General features: G+C 35.5%; 1 protein-coding gene across 1 annotated transcript in view; it reads left to right on the top strand.

The window, feature by feature from the left end:
* Positions 1-9,268, top strand: part of CBL8 (calcineurin B-like protein 4) — a 62,162-nt gene that overhangs the window by 29,443 nt on the left and 23,451 nt on the right. The window lies entirely within an intron of this gene.

The following is a 9,268-nucleotide window of genomic DNA, read 5'->3' as shown; positions in this document are numbered from 1 at the left end:
TGGAAGCTCTCCAGAAATTTCCTGATTGTTACCAAAGGGAAGAAGATGGGTCTTTACATGTCACAAGCTAAAGTGATCAAAAGGGAGGTGAATGCAATTGAAGATTGCTCTACTGATTTATGGCATAAGCGGCTTGGATATTTGAGTGAGAAAGGCCTTAGCATTCTTGCCAAGAATAACTACCTTCCATTAAAAGGTATGAACTTGAACACATGTACTCATTGTTTAGTTAGCAAACAACATAGAGTTGCATTTCAAAGATCACCTTCACATAGAAGATCACATGTTCTTGATTTAGTTCATACTGATGTTTGCTCTATGATTGATAAGTCTTTTAGGGGTTCATTGTACTTTGTTAGTTTTATTGATGATCACTCCAGAAAAATTTGGGTCACTTGTTTGAAATACAAAGATCAAGTGCTTGATGTCTTTAAAGATTTCCATACTAGAGTTGAAAATTGATGAACATTGCTCAATGCCAAGGTATAAGGCAAGATTGGATGTGAAAGGTTTCGGTTAGAAGAAGGGTATTGATTTTGAAGAAATTTTTTCACTAGTGGTCAAGATGTCTTCAATCTGAGTTATGCTTGGCTTAGCTACTAGTTTGAATCTTGAAATTGAACAACTTGATGTGAAAACTACATTTCTTCATGGTGATTTAGATGAGGAGATCTACATGGAGCAGCCTCAAGGGTTTGAAGCAAAAGGCAAAGAGCAGCTAGTTTGTAAGTTGAAAAGGAGCTTATATGGGTTAAAGCAAGCTCCAAGACAATGGTATAAGAAGTTTGATTCTTTCATGGTGGATCATGGTTATGACAGGACCACTTCTGATCATTGTGTATTTATGAAAAGGTTTCCAGATGGAAACTTTATTATTCTCTTGTTGTATGTGGATGATATGTTGATTGTTGGTCATGATGCTTAGAAGATTCAGATATTAAAGGAAGAGTTGAGCAAGTCTTTTGCAATGAAAGACTTAGGACCAGCAAAACAGATTCTTGGCATGAAGATCACATATAACAGGAAGAAGGAGAAACTTTGGCTATCTCAGAAGAGATATGTTCAAAAGGTACTTGAGAAATTCAACATAAGTAACTCCAAACCTGTTTGTTCTCCACTTGCAAGCCACTTTAAACTAAGTTCTAAGCAGTGTTCTTCAAGTGATGAAGAAAAAGATGAGATGAAAAAGGTTCCTTATGCATCCGCAGTTGGTAGTTTGATGTATGTCGTGGTTTGCACAAGGCCGGATATAACTCATGCAGTTGGTGTGGTTAGTCGATTCCTCTCCAATCCTGGTAAAGAACACTGGTCAACAGTGAAATGGATACTCAAGTATCTTAGAGGTACTTCTAGTTTCAGCTTATGTTTTGGTAATGATAAACCTGTGTTGGATGGATACACAGATGTAGATATGACGGGTAATGTTGATTCTAGAAAGTCCACATTAGGATACTTGATGAAGTTTGCAGGGAGAGCAATCTCATGGCAATCAAAGTTGTAAAAATGTGTTGCATTATCCACTACAGAGGCTGAATATATTGCTCTTACTAAAAAGGGCAAAGAGTTGTTATGGATGAAGAAGTTTTTGCATGAACTTGGCCTAGTTCAAGAGAACTTTGTGTTGCACTGTTATAGTCAAAGTGCAATCCATCTTAGTAAGCATCCTACTTTTCACTCTCAATCAAAGCACATTGAGGTTAGATATCAATGGATTAGAGATGCTATGGAGATGAAGTCATTCGTTGTTGAGAAGATCCATACTGATGACATCATGTCAAACATGATGACCAAACCTCTACCGAGAGAGAAGTTTGAGTTTTGCAGAAAGGAAGCAGGCTTGTCAGAGCCTTCTAAATTGAAGCTTACCTGTTGATCGCCGGTATGGCGAATTCCTCACACGGTGCATAAGGGGGAGATTTGTTGTGTATGGTCCCGCACCATGTGATGGTGGAACCACCACATTGATTGAGAAGAGAGGCAGCTGACTCTCTTTAAAAATTAAATGGTTCGGGTACTATAGCGGCAACGTGAAATAAAAAAGAGAGGAGAAGAAAACCGAGAGAGAAAAAGAGAAGAAGAGGCAGCAGAGCAGCCTATGTTTTTCCTTCGATTTCCAGCTCGTTCACCGTTGGATCAGACTGAGATTTTGACAGAAGCTTCTAGACACGTTACTCTTCATTCTAGACGGTTGGATCAAAAATTGGTGTTGTGGAAGCTAGCTGTTTTGACAGAAAATAGGGCTGTCAATATTGTGAGTTTTTCTCAAATAATTCTTCTTTAATCTTATTGTAATTCGAGAATAAGTTGTTCTTGATGATATATATGTTGTATCCCTTAGTTGAATTTGAGGAAGAATAATTGTGAACCCATTATTTATTGATAGTGGAAGTTTTTAGGTGGACTACGGTCCCGTGATTTTTCCCGCATCGGGTTTTCCACGTTAAAAATCTTGGTGTTGATTTTGTGATTATTTGCATTATATTTAGTCATTGTTTGATTCTGTTTTTACTGCACAAAGAGGGAAAGAATTGGGACTTGTGAATTGTGAATTGTATTTCGCTGAATTAATCCGAGTAAATTGGTGTCCGGTTGTTCCTAGCTTTCCCAACAAAATATGACATACATCTCATTCTAAGGACAAAAGAGATGGGGATTACATAAACATATTCGATTGAAATTGCAGAGATAATTAAAGAGAATTGACTGATAAATTAAAAAAAAAAACTAAAATCTACTAGTACCTATGTAATAGCATCACAGAGGCCATTTCATAGAATCACATACTTTATATATAATTTGAATATGTAAATTGAAGCAATCCATTTAGAGATTACATAATTTAGTTGGATGGTACAGATCAAACATGGGTTTAACCATGTATGTAGAAACCTTGAAGGGAACCTTCCTTATTTAGCAATGGCCGATCAGGACATATAACTTGAAGACGGGTTATGAGAACCTTTGAAATGTTAACCAACAGGTGTGTATAGTGGATTTTGGCAGTAAGTTTCAGGGTGCGAGCCTTGTTGCTTGTCAATCCATCATCACTCCTTGAGATAGTCTTTACTAGTCATAGCAGCTAGGCATGGACGGGAACACAACACACGAAAGACAACAAGCAAGAAAAAGGATGAAAAGGGATTTCATATAATTAAGAATGAATAATTATCTCAGGAATTTCTCTTTTAAGAGGTTTAAAACTCTTTAAAATCTAAAATGAGACACAACATAAATTTAAATTTAAATTGAAAAAAAAAAAGAATTGCTTATTTTAGCATTTTCCAATTCTAATTTAAGGGTCATCTAGAGCTCTACCAGTTATAACAACCACTTCTCCTATAGAACTAGGTATCTAGAATTATCTAATAAATTTTGAGTCTTGTACAACAATTAAGTCAAAAATTATTAGTTCTTAGTTGTTCACGTTAATAGATTTTTTTTTAGCTCAACTCTAACTTATTTGTTCATAAATAAGTTTACTAAACTTCCTGTTGTGGAAAACTCAATCAACCACCACCACCTGCAGCCCTTCAATTCACTACCAGAAATTCGCTAAATAGCAACGAATTTATCGACGGAATATTTATGTCGGTAATTTGAGGTCAACATTACTAACGGCCACTATTCCATCCGTAATTCAGTCGGTAACTACCGATGGATAATTTTCATTGGTAGTTACCGACTGAATTAAAGACGGAAATGTTTTTGTCGTAAAAAAAACGGGTCGTTGACGTGGAGGTTTTGGCGGGTTATTTTTTTAAACAGAATCATCGACGGATTCAAAAAGACAGCTTGTACAGCGACCGCCATTTATATTGTTGATGGATTCACTAACGGATTTGAAATGGCAGATCCGTACGATAACGTGTTGATTATTTTGTTAGAATCATCGACGGTTTCACCAATAGATTGTCCGTCAGTGAAACCGTCGGGAAAAGTTGATATATGTACATGCTACTGACCCTCTCCTCCCCTATTTCTCCTTCTTCTTCCTAATCCCAACTCTCTTTATCTGGAAACAAGCAGCCCCCCATCCCCCCCAAACAAAAATCTCCCTCATATCAGCACAACAAGTTATATTTCTTGAAGTTTTGTGGTCACAGCATCCGTGTTCTGATTTACCGATGGATTTTATCAATTTTTATAAGTAATTCTTTCTTTTAAAATCTTAACATTTAATTAAATGTCAATTTTATTATTTTTTTAGTATATGTATTTTGTTAGTAAATGTACATGTTTTATTGTTATTTCTCAAACAAACTTGTAGTATATGAATGTATAATTCTATACTTGTTATGATTTGTTTTAGATTTTGTAAGATTGTATTTGTTTGTAAATTGTTAAAACTTTATGGAACTACCAAAGTACATGTGCTGTTTTGAAATAATTAATAGCTTACTTATTAGGTCCGTTTAAAGTTTTGTCAATGGTATTGCGGCGTGGTAATTTTTGTAAATTTATATATTTTAATTTGTATGGATGTTGATAAATGATAATGAATATTTAATACTTATGAGAAGTTGTGATTGGTTTGTTGGATAATCTCGAGGTAAAGTAATATTTTTGCAAGTTTATTTAACTAACTTAGTTAATTAATACATTATGTCATCATAATTTTATAGAGGTTCGATATAAATCATGGATGATCGTTCATTGATGTATCGAGATTCACCCCAAGGATTGCGGAGGATGGATTGTTGTAATGGGGTTCAAAGTTTTATTAATTTCGCAACATCTATTCCTAGAAATTTTACTGGAGGCGGTATTAGGTGTCCATGCAGGAAGTGTCAAAATAAAAAGTATCTGCATCCAGACGTTGTAATGATGCATCTTCTACACAAAGGTTTTATGGAGAATTACCAGTGTTGGTATGCACATGAAGAAGTATATGTTAGTGAGAGGAGAATGGAAGAAACGGTGGTTGGGTCTACTTCTAGTGCTAGCAACTAGAATGACAACATTAATCCTTACAGAAACATGGTTATGGATGCAATGAGAATGAATCAAGGTAATGTCAGTCAATGTCCAATCGTAGAAGAAGAACCTAATGTAGATGCAGCTAGGTTTTTTGATTTGTTGAAAGATTCTGACGAACCATTATGGGATGGCTGCATGAACCACAGTAAATTATCGGTCGTAGCACAGGTGTTCACCATTAAGTCAGAGCACGGGTTGAGTGAGGCCGGGTAAGACAAGATTATTGAATGGGCAAGAAGCATTTTACCTTAAGAGAATAGGCTGAAAGAGAACTTCTATGCTACGAAGTCCATGATGAAACCCCTCAGTTTAGGATACCAAAAAATTAACATGTGCCCTAACTTCTGTATGTTATACTACCTTGAAAATGCTGAGATGACCGAGTGCATGACATGTGGGCATTCCCGTTACAAACCTAGAACTGGCAGGGGAAAGACTCCAGTGGCATATAAAAAACTTAGATACTTCCCTATCACACTTAGACTGCAGAGGTTATTTATGTCACCAAGGACTGCTGAGCACATGACATGGCACCAAGCACACCATGCGGTTGATGGAGTGATGGTTTATCCTTCTGATGGCAAAGCGTGGAAACGCTTTAATAGTGTTCATCCTCACTTTTCAGTTGAATCAAGGAATGTGTGTCTTGGGTTGTGTACAGACGGATTCAACCCATTTGGGTCATTTGCTGCTCCTTATTCTTGTTGGCTGGTCATACTCACAGTTTATAACTTGCCACCAGGAATGTGTATGAGGCCAGAGTTCATATTTTTATCTACTATCATACCTGGTCCAAGCAGCCCGGGGCGGAATATAGATGTTTGTCTTCGACCGTTGATTGATGAGTTAGCGTAGTTGTGGTCCTTCAAAGCTTTGACTTATGATATATCAAGAAAACAAAATTTCCTTATGAGGGCGGCTTTGATGTGGACTATCAATGATTTTCCAGCTTATGGAATGCTTTCTGGTTGGAGGACGCATGGGAAACTCGCATGTCCATACTGCATGGAAAACAACAAGGCATTCACGCTAGCAAATGGAGGTAAAGCTTCTTTTTTTTACTGTCACCGTCGCTTCTTGCCACTTAATCATAGGTACAGAAAGAACAGAAAAGATTTCTTTGTTGGCAGAGTTGAAAAAGATGTTGCATCCCCGCGTCTTTCTAGTGAAGAATTGCATGATGTTGTCCCAGAGTACGGTGACATTGTGTTTAGCCTTCAATCAGGTAAGCAAAAGTTTACTGGTTTTGGTTTGACCCATAATTGGGTAAAGCGAAGTATCTTTTGGGAGCTTTCTTATTGGAAAACCAATCTGTTCCGCCATAACCTTGACGTCATGCACATCGAAAATAACAAATCAATAAAATAAAATAAAATAAATAGCAATTAAAAAGAATAAGGACCTAATCTTATATAAAATAAAATAAAATAAGATAAAGCATTAAGGAACACAATTGAAAAAATAATTCAATTAAGAGAATTATATAAAACATCAAGAGATGCAATTGGAAAGATAACTCAATTACAAAAATTATATAAAACATTGAGAGATATAATTGGAAACACAATTCAATTAAGAGAATGATTAACAAATCAAAATTCATCAGAAAAATAGGGATTAAATATGAAAGTGAAAAAAAAAATCAAATAAGGATCTCAATTCTATGAATTATTTAAAAAAAAAAACAAGGACCAATCTGACAGAAAAATAAAATTAAAATCAAAGGGCTACTTTGAAAATGTACAGGGAAAGACTTTAAAATCTCGGAGGAGAGATGAAAAAAAAAAATAGTCATCAATGCAAAACTTGATATATTTTAGCCACACACACCAACTATTAATGAAAGAGACACCATGAGGATTAAGATGTTGTCATGGAAATTGGAGTTTAATCATCAAACAACATCGCATCTATCATTTAAAGAACACAAGTTGTCGCAACTTACATTTTAAAAATAAATAATATTTTATATATATTAAATTATTAAATTATCCCTAGTTAGACTCAATAAAAAAAACAAAACAAAATAAAATCATAAAAAAAAATAAAAAAATTCCTCATTGATCCGAGTATAAGGCAATTTGATGTTAGGAGTATTTTGATAATTGTATTCTCCTTCTAAAATAGAGAAGGAATAATGCCCCCGCTGCTGGTGCATTATTTTTAACCTCAAAAGATACATCAGTCTTTTTGCTATCCAGCCATAAACAAAAAGATGATTATACCCCACTGCCAAGACCAATAATTATTGATAAGGACAAAATCATAATTTTATAATCCAGTCTACAGTCCCAATATAAAGCTACAGTAAAATAACTACAGCAAAACCTCTGCCGTTTTGGTTTCTTTTAATATGATGGTGACATAAATTTGTGTGTGATCTCTGCAAATTAAATTGTTGGAAAGCACGGAATTTGCATAGGGAGTTTAGTTTTTTTCCTGAGATGTTCTCTAAAATTATGCATTTCCCTTATTTTAAAGATGCAATGCACGTAAAATGGGGACCTGAAAGTGAACGTTGAAAACAAAATAGTAATTAATAATAGATTGATAGAGACAGAAATCTCATATAAAGAGAGAGAGGGAAGCTGAGAAAAAGCTAAAGCCACAAGAAACGCAAGATCCTGGATATCTTACACTGTTCATATAAAGAAAACTGACAGCTGAAAAGCACAGATCAAAGTGCTGTCTCTCATACTTTCCAACGTTGCACAAAAGACACTCACAAAGGTTAGTACTATTCTCTCTTTCATTACACAACTTCTTAGGCTGGATATCGTTTGTCTTGGCTGCATGGCTTGTACGCAGTTGATGGAATTTCGGTTGGTTGGTTCTCTGCTTTGTGTCAGTGTTTTCTTTCTTCTTCTGCTTGTCAAGGGAGAGAAGGGAAGAGGATTTTCTGTGTGTTAATGCAGTTCTTCTGGTTGTTTCTTTTAGAGTCGGTGTTTCTTGACCATTCCTACATTTTCTCAGCAACCAAGCAGGAACAGTAGGTTATGGGTTTGTAAGTTTTGAATCATGGAAAGAATTTATCATTGTCATTTTTGGTTTTTTCAGTGAGCATCCAGAAATCTTCATTCCTTTCTTTTGAGAGAATTGACTATATTTATTGTCATAACCTGACTTTTAAATTCAGCACTAAAAAGTTTTCTTTGAACTATATACTTAGAGATGAATCACATTTTGACCGGATCCATTACTTCCTCGGTTTGATTGCAGAGAAAATTAAGGAAAAATAGTCTGGATCCCCTGGAAATGATTAGATCGTTTACAACCAGGTCATGTGGCTGTTCTAGGCCTGTGGTCCCAGCTAATGAAGACATTATTGTTTTACTTAAATAAGCATGTGATGTATCGTTTTTTTTACTTTGAATGCTTTCTTGCATTGTTTATGGAAAACAATAGAAAATTAGAGTATTTCATCCCTTATCTAAGATAAGTTCACCCCTAGATAGTGCTTGAACTATAAGTTTACTGATCACATAAAAGGAAAAGGTTGGATTTGAAATGTTAGAATTCATTTCTTACGGTATCAATCATGAATTTTTAGTTGGTGGCATCTTTTTCCCTCTTGTAGAAAGATTTTTGAGCCTCGAAAATCGGAGCTGTCGAGCCAAGCTGGGAGATGATTGGAATGGAATTTGGATAGCATCGTTAGGCTTAGTGAAACTCCTCTCCCTCATAAAATATGATAAAAGTCTATTAGAATGGTGGAGGGAAAGGGTGGTTTACTAGTTTATTTATTTGTTTTGTTTATTGTTGCTTAATCTACAACTTGATAGTTCGCTTCCAAATCATCTTTAATTTTTTAATAAGGAAAGGTCATACACGCTTGTAGGCTTTGTTGGTATCAGGTGCCATAATATTTGCAAAATTCATTGTGGTGTTGGATGGTTCTGAATTTTCTTCCATGCTTCATATTAATTTATGTTCTTGAGTATCAGAGACAGCTTTCAAAGTGCCATGGGCATTAGAGACTCTGTTGGTATGTCACAAATCTAGTTTAAATGGCAGCCGCTTGCATGGCTTCACTGGTGGCCTGACTGTGAGGTTGGAGAATATTTAGTTGGTGTTTGGTAGACCTATCATACACATTCTCATAGATTATGCTGATGCTTCTCATACGATAATGAGTTTTTCCTCTTTTTTTACTGAAGAGATAGCTGCAATGATAGTCATAACCATTCTTGTCCTGAACTTCGATAATTTGTGAATCAACTGGCCTCTGAAATCAATCCGTTGAATCTTGAACTGCTTAACAGAACCTTGCTTATCTTTGAAGCCCGATGTC

The sequence above is a fragment of the Populus euphratica genome, unplaced genomic scaffold (assembly GCF_000495115.2).
Source record: "Populus euphratica unplaced genomic scaffold, PopEup_1.0 scaffold97.1, whole genome shotgun sequence".
NCBI lineage: Eukaryota > Viridiplantae > Streptophyta > Magnoliopsida > Malpighiales > Salicaceae > Populus > Populus euphratica.
The sequence above is the reverse complement of the archived record's forward strand: the minus strand, read 5'-3'. Positions and strand labels throughout refer to the sequence as shown.